We start from the raw sequence: 16,603 nt of genomic DNA, 5'->3' as shown, positions 1-16,603 counted from the left end.
CTGTTATTCATTTTACTCTGTTTTGGACTGGACTTCACAACTAACAACTACAACAAGAATAGAATGGAATAGAATGGAATAGAATGGAATGGAATGGAATGGAATTGAATGGAATAGAATGGAATAGAATGGAATAGAATGGAATAGAATGGAATAGAATGGAATGGAATGGAATGGAATAGAATGGAATAGAATGGAATAGAATGGAATAGAATGGAATAGAATAATCTTCGAACGATGATGCTGGAGAAGACTCCTGCGCGTCCCTTGGATTGCAAGGCCATCCAATTGGCCAGTCCTAGAGGAGATCAACCCTGACTGCTTTTTAGAAAGCCAGATCCTGAAGTGGAAACTCAAATACTTTGGCCACCTAATGAGAAGGAGGGACTCACTGGAGAAGACCCTAATACTGGGAACGATGGAGGGGAGAAGAAGAGGAGGACGACAGAGAAGGAGGTGGCTGGATGGAGTCACCGAAGCAGTCGGCGTGAGCTTCAATGGACTTCGCAGGATGGTAGAGGACGGGAAGGCCTGGAGGAACGTTGTCCATAGGGTTGCGATGGGTCGGACCCGACTTTGCAACTGACAACAACAACAAGACTAGACTAGACTAGACTAGACTAGATTAGACTAGACTAGACTAGAATATAAGGAAGGGAAGGAAAGAGAAGAGAAGAGAAGATGGAAGGGACCTTGGAGGTCTTCTAGTCCAGCCCCCTGCTCAAGGAGGAGAACCTATACCATCTCAGACAAGTGACTGTCCAGTCTCTTGTTAAAAACCTCCAGTGATGGAGGCCCCACGATTTCTGAAGGCCAGCTGTTCCACTGGTTAGTGATAGCTTGTTCATGATGTATTAAACAATGAATTCTAGCTATAACTCTCTTACCGACAACCGAGAACTCCATGGAATTACTTCGTGGAGAAAAGGATTGTCTCCCATTGCGGGATTTTGACCAGCAGCTGCAAACAACTTTCCGGGTTTCATTCAGATGTGCAGTGTTGATATTCAAAGTATTTCCCTGCTGTGCTTTTTCCAGGATGGGAAAACCTGACTCATTTTTACAACGGAAAAAGAAAATTTGTGGCCGATATCTGTCTGGGACCAAACAATTCAAGGTCACCTCCTCTCCTTGGGAAAAAATGCTGTGTGGAGGAGACAAGGAGAGTCTTGAAGACGAAATTTTCTGTGAACCTGAGATGGAGATAGAAATCGTTTAAACCAAAGGTGAAATGCTACCGGTTCCGCCCAGTTCGGCCGAGCCGGTAGTAAAACAAATGCTTTAAAAAGTAAAAAAAAATAGTTCTGATGATCAGTTGTGACTTTAAAAGTTTTTAAAGTTTTTTAAAGCATTTTTTTACTATCTATTCTCCCGAACCGGTAGTTTAAAAAATGGTTTTAAAAGTTCTTTAAAAGTTGTGCGACCATCAGCTGTGCCTGATTGTCTGTGAGGTTCCTGCTTATTGTGTGAAGTCCAGCTGCTTTCACATTGTGTGTGAGTCTCTTATGCAGCCACACTGCCCACCCGGTCACATGACCACCAAGCCCCGCCCACCAAGCCCCGCCCACAGAACCGATAGGGAAACTTTTTTTTAATTCCGCCGCTAGTTTAGACTTCCTTTTTCATCCTCTCCTGGAATCCGTTTTCCACATTTTAACTCAAACCTTCTGGAGGCTTCTTAGAAATACTGTCCTTGATTTGCGACCGTTCGTTCAGGGACCGTTCGAAGTGACAACAGCACTGAAAAAGGTGACTTACGACCATTTTTCACACTTACGCCTGTTTCAGCATCCCCACCGTAACCTGATCAAAATCCGGACTGCCGGGTTCTTCTGCTACCTGTGAAGCCGGAGCTCTTGGCCTCCTCCTCACCCCCATCTCCCTTCTTCCCCTCTCTTGTGGACAGAAGCCGTTGTGCAAGGCTTGTGCAGATGCCTCTCTCCTCCCAAAGACTGGAGGGCCTGTGGGGGATTTCCCTTTCTTTGGGTCTTCAGTGATGGGCCTCCATAACGGAAAGCACCTCCAAAGGGTGGACATTCGGGATGTTCAATCTCCAGCAGTGGCCTATGTTGTCTCTCTATTTCTGTCTCTATCTCTGTCTCTGTCTCTGTCTCTCTCTATTTCTGTGTCTATCTATCCGTCTCTATCTGTGACCTTGCCTGCCTGCCTGCCTGCCTGCCTGCCTGCCTGCCTGCCTGCCTGCCTGCCTCCATCCATCCATCCATCCATCCATCCATCCATCCATCCATCCATCTATCCATCCCCTCTCTCATCTGTCTGTCTATCATCCATCTATCTATCTATCTATCTATCTATCTATCTATCTATCTATCTATCTATCTATCTATCATCTATCTATCTATCTATCTATCTATCTATCTATCTATCTATCCCCTCTCATCTATCTCTATCTATCCATCCCCTCTCTCCTCTGTCTGTCTATCATCTATCTATCTATCTATCTATCTATCTATCTATCTATCTATCTATCTATCTATCTATCCATCCATCCATCCATCTATCCATCCCCTCTCTCCTCTGTCTGTCTATCATCTATCTATCTATCTATCTATCTATCTATCCCGTCTCATCTATCTCTATCTATCCATCCCCTCTCTCCTCTGTCTATCATCTATCTATCTATCTATCTATCTATCTATCCATCCATCCATCCATCCATCCATCCATCCATCCATCCATCCATCCATCTATCCATCCCCTCTCTCCTCTGTCTATCTATCTATCTATCTATCTATCTATCTATCTATCTATCTATCTATCTATCTATCTATCTATCTATCATCTATCTATCCCATCTATCTGTCTGTCTCTGTCTGTCTATCATCTATCCATCCATCCATCCATCCATCCATCCATCCATCCATCCATCTATCTATCACCTCTCCTGTATCTATCAATCTATCTATGATCTATCATCTATCTATCTATCCCTTCCCTCCTCTATCAATCTATCATCTGCCTATCTATCTATCTATCTATCTATCTATCTATCTATCTATCTATCTATCTATCTATCTATCTATCTATCTATCATCTATCCATCCATCCATCCATCCATCCATCTATATTATCTATCATATTATCTATCTGTCTGCCAATCTACTTGACTGTCTGTCTATCATATCATATCATTTGTTTGTTTGTTTATTATTTTTACAAATAACTCAAGAAAGTAAACACACCCGTCTTCCTCCTCCTATTTTTTCTGCAACAACAACCTTGTGAGGTGGACTGGACAGAGGGTGGGAGGGAGGGGGGAGGGAGGAAGAGAGAGACAGAGAGAGAGAGAGTCTGGTCCAAAGTCACCCAGATGGCTTTTGAACCGAAGGTGGGACTAGAACTCACCGTCTCCTGGTGATTGGCCCAAAGTCACCCAGCCAGCTTTCATGGCTAAGGCACAGCTAGAACTCCCCATCTTCCACTTTCTAACCTAGTTCCTAAACCACCGGACAAAATGGCTTTCTGGAGACTATGGGACTATGCCCACAACAAGCAATAACAAAAGAGATCCCAAATGCAGAAGGGGACAAGTTTCCCCTTGTGCGTTTATATTTTGGCTTTGGGTACGGCAAGATTTTGTGTCAGGCATTAGAAACAGGTCTATATTAAACTATAGCAATAGCAGTTAGATTTATATAGCAATAGCAATAGCAGTTAGACTTATATACTGCTTCATAGGGCTTTCAGCCCTCTCTAAGTGGTTTACAGAGTCAGCATATTGCCCCCAACAACAATCCAGGTCCTCATTTTACCCACCTCGGAAGGATGGAAGGCTGAGTCTACCCTGAGCCGGTGAGATTTGAACAGCCGAACTGCAGAACTGCAGTCAGCTGAAGTAGCCTGCAGTGCTGCATTTAACCACTGCGCCACCTCGGCTCTAAACTGATTTGTTGCTAAAAAACCCTGCATGAGAATCTTCTCAACCAACTGCCAGGCCTGCAGCCATCTTTTCTTTTGGATCTTTGGCCTGCCACACTTTCTATTCTTCTACTATGCACCTTCTATGGTGGGAAACTGGGAGTGGGGACTGTACGGAGTGAGATGCTATGTAGCCATAACAACATTCTTTCTAGAAAACCAAGGTCATCCTTTGTCTCTGCACCTGACCAGAACTGGATGGGTGGAATCTGCAGTAGTGGGAGATTGGACCATGGGATGGACTTGTGGGTGTGGGGGAAAGATCTTGAATTTCCAACTAGGTGGGAAAACTGGGAAGTTTTCCTATTCAGGTTTTTCCAAATGTGCCAACGTGGCTCTCTGAATAAATGGGAACTTTAAGGAATATTTTGCCTTGGACTCGGATTTAATTTTGGGTGCTATTTGGAAACCTGACCCTAAGAGACAGCACTCGGTTAGAGTTAGATAAGGGCCAACAGCACTCAAGGAAGGTTGGGATTAGTTTGCTTGTAGCTATGTAGGGGTTCTAGTCCAGTAGCCTTTTTAACTCCCCTTCCAGGTTCTGCCATTCCTTCTCCTACATTTTCACCTCTCTCTCCTTCACACACAGGTGGCAACCCTCACAATCCAGCATTGTGTGGTTGCAGAGAAAGTCTTACCTGCTCCCAGGTTCATCCACAAAAGAACTGAAAGAGAAACAAAACGAAAGTGGTTTCAACGGAATACAAAAAAAATATCCCCAACCCCTCAGATCTCAGCGCGAAACTGGTAGTTTCTATTTCTGTAAGAGCGTAGAAGAAACAACAACAAGAAGAAAAACTTTAAAAAGCAAAATGGAAGGTTGAAGGGGAAGACATGATGCAGGGAGACCTTGAAAACAGGACTAAAAGCCAGTAAATTTTTGAAGGAAAAGAAGATAGGTTTTACATTTCCTATAAATGCGACACTTTTTAAAAGGAAACCCTCCACTTTCAAAACTGGGGAAAAAATATTTTCATAATCCAGACATTTTTTTTTCCTCTTTCAAATGTTTTATTTTCATTTTTTCCATTTTCATTTCATACAGTCACATATATACTGTGCATGATTGGGGCCATATAACATTGGGCAATAAACACAGCCATCCTTGTACTCCCCAAAATACAAAACCAGTATACCACTTCAACCCTCCATACACCCTTTCTTACTCCCCCCTCCAACTTTCCTTTCTCCCTTCCAACGTTCCCCTCTCCTACTTCCCCTCCCTCTCTGTCACTCCTTTCTCCCCCTCCCTTCCATCTCACCCTCCTTCCGATCCTCTCTCCCACCCTCTCTACCCCTCCCTCTTCTTTCCCTCTGCTCCTCGCTTCGGTGTATTTCTACTATCTATCGATATATTCAGCTTCTTATTTTTATACTAAAATTAAAAAAGCAACAGTATACAAGTGCAATCATGTTACTTTAAAATCTGGCACATACTATATTTTCCCCCTCCCCCCCCTCCCCCCTATGACCCCACCTCCCTTCCCCCCTCCCGACTTCCCAGAGCCCGTACACGGTATAGCTTTTTATCAAACACAGTCTAAGATATATTAAAACCAAGGAAATTTAAAAAAAAAAAAGAAAGAAAAGGAAAAGAAAAAAGAAAGAGAAAAAAAAAAGTCAGTAAAATCTCTGCGTTGAACTCAGCTTCTTACCATTACACAAACTTTAAGCAGTTTACATTGTTCCTAATCTTAATTGTTTGATTACCTGCAGGATTTCCCCAGAAGTTATTTGTTGATTCAGCTTTTGCCTGTACTCTTCTCTAGCTAGGGGCCTTATCTCTTTATCTAAATATCTGTCTGTTTCTAAATTTTTCTTTTGGTATCCTCTACCAACTCTTTTCTTTTTTACCCTTGTTTATGTGTATGTGTGTGTGTGTGTATATATATATATATATATATATATATATATATATATATATATATATATATATATATATATATATATATATATATATATATATATATATATATATATATATATAGTATTCATCAGTACTCCTCTCATATATGCTTTACTTACATCTCCTACAAATTCCCTGAATATACCCTTATTCATATTCAGAACAAAGTATTCAGATAGCAATTTTTTACAATCATTAATATACTTTTCATATCAAAATAAACTCCCATTCGGCCTCCAAGACCTTCTTGCCTGCACTACCCTTCCCAATTCCGTCCAGACTGGGCATAACCCATACATTAAATTCATGTTAATCAAAGAAGTTGATTTGAGGGACAACCGGCTTTGGCTCTCGATGCAATTACATAAAAAGGAGATCCACTTTCCCCCAGTAAGTTGCAATTTGTCTGAATTTGTCTGAAAAAGTATAGGGTCTCCTGCTTGAGCAGGGGGTGGGCTACAAGACCTCCAAGTCCCTTCCAATTCTGTTTTTCTGTATTCTGTAGGAGCAGAAGGTGGAAATAGGACAACTCCGACCCACAATACTATCTTCACTGCAAGAGATAGGACGATGGCTTTCTTGATGGGTCCTTGGTGCTCTCTGAGCTCGGTTGTTTTCTTGCATTATTCGTCGTTTTCTTGCATCATTTCATCATCCAAATTAAGCAACGTCATCTGTGCTCGAGGCTTCCTCAAACTCCACTCCCATCCACCACTGATGATGTTCCCTAGTTGGGTCATGAAATGCCTGGAAGAAAACCAACAAGCTCAGGGAGCACCAAGGAGCCCTCCTTTCAATCCCCAGCTACAAATATTCTCCTTTATAGATAGAATTCAGCTTCATCTAAGAAGGAGGCTGTTAATGGTAAAAGGAAACCGGGCCACCGAAAAAACAATAATGGCTGGACACCATCAAACTACGGACCAACTCAAAAGAAACAGAGCAATATTGAAAGATGTGGAGAGACCTGGCCCATAAAACCACCAAAAGTCGGACAGGACTGAATGGATAACATCATCAACGTCATCATCGTAATAGAAAGCTACAGAAGGTTATCATCAAGATAACTTTCCTTGCTTGCAGAAAAGCTGCATCTAACCCCATTTCCCTTGTGACGTCTACCTAGGAGGAGATGATTGATCCAAGCAATAACTCTGAAGGAAGGGCTGAATTTTTGAGGAGCGTCTACAAGAAGAAAAGGAGGCGAGTGGAGCATGACCTTGGGCGCAGGAAAGAAGAATGGTTGGATTTAGATGGGAGTGAGGAAGAAGGAAGAGGAGGAGGAGGCCCCAAACCTGTCATCCAAGGGATGGTCCCCATCTTCACTTCAGGATTCCTGGGAAGCTGGTCTTGGACTCTCAGTCGCTGTCTTCTACCTTCCCCAGAGAGACGAAGAGCGGCAACTTCTCTTGAGTCAGTCCTCCAACTCAACGGCCAAAGGAGGAACTGTGTCATCCCCACCCAAGGACATCACACCCATGCCCTCCAGCTCAAGACGCAGCTTGGCTCCCCGGCCTCCTTCACCACACCAAAGCCTTTCTCTCTGCAGCAGCTCAGTGTGCCCACCTCCCTGGCCACTCTTTACCCAAAGAGAATGAAAAAAAAACAAAAACTATCCGTTGAGGTGGAGGTGTGAAAGCCATATCGTTCTTCCCTTTTGCAAGGCCTGAATCCCTCTCTGGGTGCCTGACCTGATCAGCTGCGTTACTCCTCTTAAACCACACATTTCCATAGCGGAGCCACAGACGCATAGAATGAAAGAACATATAATCGATTACTTATGAAAAGTTTAATTCTGGGGGGAAAAAAATCAGCGACTTCTGCTAAAACAGTTCTGAAAATTACTGGCTGTGTCTCAAACACCAGATTGATTATCCTAATGGTGATGTGTTTAAAGTGTACCCAAACCACCATTTCAATTCAATAAAGAGTTAAAGTTTGTTCCTATTATCTCTATATTATGTATCTCTACGAACTTTGGAATCGGAGGGGACAAAAATATCCCGGACTAGTAAATAAAAAGCAAGTAGTCTTTAAAATGCGACATTATCCTGAGACAAGTATATTCGCCTTCATTCGTGAGTCTTTAAAATGATTTTTGTTGGAGGAATGGGGTGTTCCCAAAACCGTTCTTGATTAAATCCGTGAATCTGCTCTTGAGTTACTCTTTGGATTTATAGTAATATGAAGAAAGGACCCAACAAACATTTTGAGCAGAATACAGGCAGTCCTCATTTAAGGACCGCGATTGGGGCTCAGCCGCTGAGCAAGGCGAAGTGAAAATTTGTTTAAGGTGTAACTTCTGCTTTCCTTTGCTTTGCGGAAGGTTTTAAATGAGGGGGTTGGTTGCAAAGTTCCTTTTTTTCACCGTCGTAAGTGTGAACCATTACTATCCGAGTCAGGTACTGAACAAGGACAACCTGTATATTATTACGCTATTCCTCCAGAGTAACGGATGCTCCAATTTGCGTTGTGGCCCCCTCTTTCTTCCAACTGGGTGGCCATGAGGCAGTGCCTCGAGATGATACAGCGCGTACTTCCATTTCCCCAAGCATTGGCCCCTCCCCACAGTTCATGGCAGTCGGCCCCAGATAGTAGTGAAGTCTAAGTATAAGATGGCTGTTCACACAGACAAAGCAGTTGAGATTACTCTTCCCCAGTATATTAAAGTATCAGTTCTGAAGGAGACTAAACCATGGTTTGTCTTTGGCTTCCATTAGGGTTTTTTGGCTGGAACAAGGATGGAATGGAAAGATCCCAGCGGTTGAGATTCAAACAAACCACTCAATCAAGATCCATTGGACCATGTAGGGGAATGATTAGATTTCCCCTAGAGATGAAAATACCAATTATGAAGAAGATTTTTTAAAAGTATGTTATGAAGAGAAGAAATTGTAATAAAAATCTTGCCAGCAGGCTCAAGTCTACCCCGAGATAGAAGTGAGATTCTGTTAAGATATTTAAATTAATAGCTGGAGCTGTGCGGTTGGGTAGGGAGCCAAAGACCTGGTTGTAGCTGATTGGTTGAAGAATGCTGGCTCCTGCATGAGGCAATCTGTGTTGTGATTGGTTCCTGGGATTTTTTTTTTTGGAGGGGGGGAAGGTCCCATTTTCCCGCCTTTTTCTTCTGTGAGCTCTGTGATTTACCTCACGAAGATCCTGTTGAGCCTAACATTTTTGCTCTATATATTCAAGGAGTCCTCAACTTTCGACCACACATTTCTGTTGCTAAGTGAGACGTTTGTCAAGGGAATTTTGCCCTGTTTTACGACCGCTCTTGCCACATTTGTTAAGGGAATGGCTTCAGTTGTTAATTTAGTGACACGGTTGTTAAGTGAATCTGGCTTCCCCATTGGCTTTGCTTGTCAGAAGGTCGCAAAAGGGGGGGTCATATGACCTCGGGACACCGCAACTGTCATAAGTATGAGTCAGTTGCCAAGAGTCTGAATTTTGATCAGGTGACCATGGGAATGACCAACGGTTATAAGCGTGGAAAATGGTCATGAATCTATTTTTCAGAGCTGTTCTGGCTGTTGTTGTAAGTCAAGTACTACCAGTAGTTGTAAAAGATATTTATTTATATAAAACTACAAGTTTGTGTCAGCGTCTCTGACTCCATTTGGACACCAGCTGCGCAATTCCCTGGCAGACAGCTAGAATAATGTTATGCCCAGGATTTCCCCCTATTTGATGTGTTTTCTCTTCTGCCCTAAACTGAAGCTCAGCTGCACCTCATCATTTCTTCACCACCTGCTTCAATCAGGGATGACTTTGTTGTCTCCTTTTGGGTTGGAACACAATATCACTGTACAATATTCTCTCCTCTTCCTGTTGTGGAAGAAGGTTCTTCCTTGTTGGTCCAGGAGGAGACAGAGTGAAGGAGTCCTGGATGGAGCTGTAGGTGACCTCAGAGTCCTGGGAAAGAGAGCAAAACAGAGGACGTTGCTCAAACATTCAATCTCCGTACAACTCAGGAATCTTCGGAGAACAAGAGATTTCTCCATCTTTTTGCAACATTTTTAGAAATAAGTAAGTTTAACGCGTCTGCTGCTGCCTAGGAAGATTGCCAAGCCACCACATCAAAGAAGAAGGATTGACCTTCGGCATCAGATCTGACCATTGATTGATTGATTTGATTTTATTATATTTATATGCCGCCCTTTTCCCCCGAAGGGGACTCAGGGCGGCTCACAATTCAAATCAGGGAAAGGGGGTACAGACAGAAAATAAAGAGACAAAACATAACAATACATAATTTAAAAACACACAACAGTCATACCATTCGAGACGGGGGCAACAGCTCTTTAGCCCCAGGCCTGTCGGAACAGCCAGGTTTTAAGGGCTTTGCGGAAGGCCTGGAGGGTGGTGAGGGTTCGAATCTCCACGGGGAGTTCGTTCCAGAGGGTCGGAGCAGCCACAGAGAAGGCTCTCCTCCGGGTAGTCGCCAGTCAGCATTGGCCGGCAGATGGAACTCGGAGGAGGCCTAATCTGTGGGATCTAATCGGTCTAGTGGAGGTGATTGGCAGCAGGCGGTCTCTCTTTGACCAAGCCAAATTTCCCGTCTCAGATTCCTGAGGGTGATGAGATGCTTCTAAGAAGAAACTCATAGGAACCTTCCCTAAAACTTTGTCTCCAGCACTTATTTAGAGGAATGTTGAATACCTACTAAGGTACTTCGTATTCTTAACTACATCTTTATTTTGTAGGTTTGTGTGAGATTTAAGGCCAATAAAATATCTTGGACAACCCATGGTTTGTTAAATTGAAAACAAAAAAGAGAAATACCCTTCCCCATCTTTGAAAGAAATATCTAGGGGTACAACAGTGCCTACAGTGAATTCTTTGGTTGAAACCCAAAAAGCAAAGAAACAAAGAACAAATGTTAACAGGGATCAAGACAAGTGGACCTTCAGAAGCTAAATTCTTCTTGAATTGAAGGGCTGGAGTTCAGCTACTAACATTATACCAATATGTCTCAGGCACTCTGAAATACAACTGTATCATGCTTGTCTCTACACAATGAGAGTTGGATGACTCCAGAGGACACAAAAAGTCATCAGAGGGGATTCCATGAACCTGGTTTCACTCTCCAGTGTAAACAGAACTCTCATGTGGACGCTGATCAAAGTCACCCATGAATCCCACCAGCTACCTTGACAGATGAAGACGTAGCTGCTGCTGTTGCTTGAGGTTCCATCATTCCAAGAACATCTCCTTCCTCTTTCTTTTCCACCAGCTGAAGTGGCTCATGGGATGGAGATACTTCCAAGACGGCAATAAAAGTAAAAAAGAAAGATTAATCATTCCACCCTCCTCCCAGATTGTCTGCCCATGTCTCTCAAATCCAGATCTGGCTCCCCTTTGCTGCCTCCCCAGAGGGTCTCTCTGTCCACATCTCCAACCACATCAGGAGCCACATCTAGGACTCCAGGTAAGGGAACCCTTGAACCCAAACCCTTCACTTACTGCTCTTCCTCTTCCAGCAATAAAAGGCAAGTGGAACCAGCAGGATTATAAAAAGAATCGCCATCCAGGAATATCTCCAAATAGGATTTGTATCTTGGGTACCAACTGGTTTGAGTAACAAACAAAAAAGATGATTTAGTATTTCTTGTCAGAACATTTTTACTCTGCCTGCCTGTTCTTGAAGGTTTAAATTCTATTAGATCTATAAATGAAATAGATCCCCCTATTTTATCAAGCTCAGTTCTGGATTTTTCATGTACCTCTCTGTGGAGTTTACTTAAAAGCCCCGCAGAAACCATTTGCCTTTCTCCACATCTTCCTTTGCCCTTCCTAGTCTGGCCTGTGGTGCAGTGGTGGGATTCAAATTTTTTTACTACTGGTTCTGTGGACATGACTCGGTGGATGTGGCCTGGTGGGCGTGGCAGGGGAAGGATACTGCAAAATCCCCATTCCCTCCCGATCAGCTGGGATTTGGGAGGCAGAGAATAGATGGGGGCGGGGCCAGCCAGAGGTGGTATTTACCGGTTCTCCGAACTACTCAAAATTTCCGCTCCCGATTCTCCAGAACTGGTCAGAACCTGCTGAAAACCACCTCTGCTGTGGTGGTAGAATTCATTCCATCCATCCTTTCCCCGACGGGCTCACCTGTGACATTCACTTCCTGACTCCAAGAAGACAGGATCCAGCGCCCATTTATATTTTCCTCATAACTGCAAGCAAATTCCCCACTGTGGTTGAAGGTGGCATGCGGGATTCTCAGAGAGCCATTTTGAAGAGGATCTGAGAGATCACTGGAATCCTTCCTCAGACCTTCATAGCTGCTGGTGATCTCCACCCCATCCTTGTAGAAATGGAACTTCTTCTCTGCGTTTTCTCCTTCCGTTGAGCAGAGGAAGATCAAGGGATCACCTTCCTTCACCCTCTGGGACAATGGATCCACCCTCAGCACAGGGGAAGGGAGGCTACCTGCGCAAAATGTTCACAAGGGAGATAAATTAATGTCTACTGTGAAGCAGATGAATTTCCTGCAATCATCCACATCCTTGAAACTATGACACCATTTCCCCCAATTTATATATATCTATACATGTACATGTACATACACACACACACACACACACACACATATATATTTTCTCACCCGCCCTCGTCCAAAAAGCCAAAAACACCAGCCTAAAGATGGCGATATATATATATATGTATGTATGTGTGTATGTGTATGTATATGTATATGTATGTATGTATATGTATGTATGTATATGTGGGTCTTTGGTTATTCAGGTTTCCTCCCGCGTAAAATTGGAAGTGGGAGAAAACCTGAATAACCAAAGACCTACATACTAACACCCACGGAAACCTCAGAATATATATATATATACACATACATACATATTTATCAGCACAAACACTACATACATGCATGCATGCATACATACATACATACATACATACATAAATACTTATTTTAATACAAGTACTTAAATCTTCACATATCTATTAGTATAAGATTTTTCAATTTATTAAACATTATAATACATTATTTTCAACTTTATTCTCTAACCATTGGTAAACTAGCTCCCATATATTATAATAATCAGATTCTTCCTTTCCTTTAATTGCAAGTGTTAATCTATTCATTTCTGCACCTTTTAATATTATAAAATATAATGTTATGTTATAAAATATGACACCATTTTTATGAGGCAAAGCAGTGATAGTTTTTTTTAAAAAAATGAAATTTAAAATGGAAAATAAGAGAATGAATTTTACTTTAGTGTAAGGAGAAAATAGTTCCAAAAACTCCCTACCTACCCCTTTTCATGCAACTGATGTTTTTCAGTATTCAAATCTTCAGAATTAAAGAAAAGCAAATATCTCTAACAGGGAGCCAAGAAAATGAAGTAGGTAAGTATTTAGGTAAGTATATGAGAGATGAAGGTATTGTTGCTTTTGTAAATGCTCTCACAATGTTGTCCCAAGCACAGTATTTTACTACTGGTTCACTCATGGGCACATGTGTGCATACACGCTCGTGCAACATTTCTGCGCATGCGCAGAAGCGTCCAGGTGGGTTGACGGAGCCTCCCACTGCTGCGACTACCAGTTCGCCCAATCTGAGGTAAACCAGCAGAAACCCACCTCTATCCCAAGCACAGTATCCTATTTGGAAGATATATTTCCCATTAAAAGAAGGTTCTTGAATCATCTGTTCACCAATGGATTTGCTTGTTTGGGGTTTTGTTTGCTGAATTACTTTTTGAAAGGTGTATTGTGCATTTTCATATTTTAAGCACTAGCGCTGCCTTTGACGTTAATCCTTCCAGGTAATGAATATTCATCTTACCATTGACGGAGAAGACCAGCTGGTTACTTTTAAGAGAAAGAATGAATCCTCCAGCTGACTCCCGGAACCAGCAAATACATTTTATCTCTGTTTGATCTGAGTCCAGATCTGCAGTCCAGAATTCAAAAGTATTGTTATTGAGCTGTTCATACATGACTGTTAAATTGGATTGATCCTTGCAGTAGAAAATGAAAGAATCTGCCCAAAATTTTTCTGGGAGGGAGCATTTCAAGGCGATCTTTTCTCCTTTAATAATGACGGTGTATGAAAGTGACGAAGAGAGTGTGGGAGCTGGAATCCATGAATCTGTCCATGAACCCAAAGAAAGAAAGAGAAGGCATTCAGCTCTTCCTTCTGATCAACTCCTGGAACCAAATATTTACACCAGAAACCACAACCAGAAGTGGCATTCAGCCGGTTTGCACTGGTTCAGGAAAATTGGTACCTCCCACAATCAGCTGGCCCCTGCCCACCTGCCCCTGCCTGTCCTTTATTTCCTGCTTTCTAGCTCATCTCAATCTCAAATGTTCATCTTACCAATAATGGTGAAGACCAGTTGATTACTTGGAGGTGAAGTGTCCCATCCTCCAACTCTTTCAATGAACCTGCATGTACATTTTATGAGCTTTGAGTTGAGATCTGCAGTTCTGAGATGGAGGATATTTTTATTCAGATATTCATTCGTGATTGTTAAATCGGATTGATCTTTGCAATAGAAAACGAAGGATTCTGCCTGAGATTCTTCTGGGGGGAAGCATGTCAAAGGGATCTCCTCCCCTTTAAAAATGGGACGATGTTGAAGATCTGAGGACAGGCTGGGGGCCGATAGCTTTGAATCTGCTCGTGAACCTGAGGAAAGAAAGAGAAGCCGCTGAGTTCTTCCTTCTGATCAACTCCTGGAACCAGATCTCTGCACCAGAACATCCACCACCGATCCCCAGAATGGCTCCCATGATCCATAAACTGCTTTGGGAATCCTTGCAAGGAGAGAACATGGAGAAAAAGGAACCAACGCTATAAATGAAATCGTCTCCAACGTTTGATTGAACAGCCAGAAGAAGGAGCCCTGTTTGACCTTCAACATGGATATACCCACGTTTCACTCTAGTATGATCTTAATGAATATGATTAACCAATATGGTCAAGTGTCAGGATTTAAAATAAATCTAGGGAAAACAAAAATATTAGTTATATTAGATATATTTATATACATAGATATATTTTTCTCAATATATCTTAGACTGTGTTTGTTAAAAATCTATACCGTGTACGGGTTCTGGGAAGTCGGGGGGGGGGTAGGTTGAAGGGGGGTGGGGGGGAGGGTGGGGCAGGAGGGATATATATCAGGTTAGATGAGACGTGTTAGATTTCAATGTAATTTGACTCCACACGTGTACTGTTTCTTTTTTTCCCTTTGTATTCTCATTACTATTATTATTACTATTTTTTCTTTAAAATTAGGATACGCTAAGCATATTGACATGTAGCGGAAATACACCAAGGAGAGGAGGAGTGGGAAAGAAGAAAGATGGGAAGAGAAGGATAGGAGAGAGGGTAAGGGGGGAAGATGAGAAGGATAAGGGGGAGTGGATTGTAGAGAGAGGAGCAGTAGAAAGGGAGGGGAAGTAGAGTAGAAAAGGATGATGGAGGGAAGATAGAAAGTTGGAGGGTGGTAGAAGAAAGAGTAGAAGAGCTATAATGAGTTTCTATTTTTTTGCAAGAAAACTATCAATTTTTGAGAACACCAGCCACCCGACACTCCAGCTCCACCTGAGCTACGCTTTCTCTGCAATCACGTTATTAAGCAGGTGTTTAAGAGCCGAGGTGGCGCAGTGGTTAGGGTGCAGTACTGCAGGCCACTTCAGCTGACTGTGATCTGCAGTTCAGCGGTTCTAAACTCACCGGCTCAAGGTTGACTCAGCCTTCCATCCTTCCGAGGTGGGTGAAATGAGGACCTGGATTGTTGTTGGGGGCGATATGCTGACTGTGTAAACCGCTTAGAGAGGGCTGAAAGCCCTATGAAGCGGTATATAAGTCTAACTGCTATTGCTATTGCTATAAGCACACCAAGACTCACCAATGATGTCATTTTCCCTTTTACCTCCCAATTTATATCATTCTTCTGCTCCTTAATTCAGATTTTTTTTCCTCATCTGCCTGGAAAAATGAATGCTGTTCTTTTCAATATCTGAACCGATCCTCTCCTGCTTTTTAATATTTATTGGTTTACTTATTTACTTACTTATTTATCTATTTATTAGAATTTGTCAAACAAAAACGAAAACAAGAATAAAAGAAAAAAAATACAATGACAGGGACGATAGTCACGATTGTGCACTTATGCACGGCCCCCTCTACTGACCACTTAAGTATGAAGTAAGGTCGACGGAAGTCAATTTGCAACTGAAACTGAAAATTTGTAGCTGAGACAATTGGATCAGGTAGAGCATTCCAGACATTGAAAACTCTATTGCAGAAATCATATTTTTACAATCAAGTTTAGAATGATATACATTGAGTTTAAAGCGGTTGTTTGCACATGTATTATTGCGATTAAAACAAAACATGTTGTTTACCGGTAAAGCATTACTACGTATAATTTTGTATACAATACCACAGTTCTAAGTTATCCAAACCGAGGATTTTGAGCCTAGTAGTAGCCTAGCGAATTCTATTGTGTACAAAAGAGGGCAAAACTTTTCCCGTGAAGTACTTCTGAGCCCGCTCGATTGTACTGATGTCAGATATATGGCGAGATTCCAAATAGTTGAGCAATACCATAAGATTGGTCTAGCATAGGTTCTATGAGCTTTAATTAGCAATACGATGCTTTGAACTTCTATAAGGACTGCAATCTCTACAGCTTCTCCTCAAGATACATTTTGCTATTCCTAAGAGCGATTACATTCCTCTTTCCATCAAAGCTTCAGCCTCCTCTCAACCATCTA

The 16,603-nt window shown here is 42.2% G+C and overlaps 1 long non-coding RNA gene across 1 annotated transcript; it reads right to left on the bottom strand.

The window, feature by feature from the left end:
• Positions 1–9,332: 9,332 nt before the first annotated feature.
• Positions 9,333–11,362, bottom strand: LOC148046896 (uncharacterized). Its single transcript, XR_015696290.1, has 3 exons — positions 11,312–11,362; positions 10,998–11,107; positions 9,333–9,760 (listed from the first exon to the last, which is right to left on the bottom strand). It is a non-coding gene; the product is annotated as an uncharacterized LOC148046896 (long non-coding RNA).
• Between the last annotated feature and the right edge of the window lie 5,241 nt (positions 11,363–16,603).

This window comes from Thamnophis sirtalis, unplaced genomic scaffold (genome assembly GCF_051295495.1).
Source record: "Thamnophis sirtalis isolate CommonGarterSnake01/CBP01778 unplaced genomic scaffold, rThaSir2_p1.2 scaffold_4, whole genome shotgun sequence".
Lineage (NCBI taxonomy): Eukaryota > Metazoa > Chordata > Lepidosauria > Squamata > Natricidae > Thamnophis > Thamnophis sirtalis.
The sequence above is the reverse complement of the archived record's forward strand: the minus strand, read 5'-3'. Positions and strand labels throughout refer to the sequence as shown.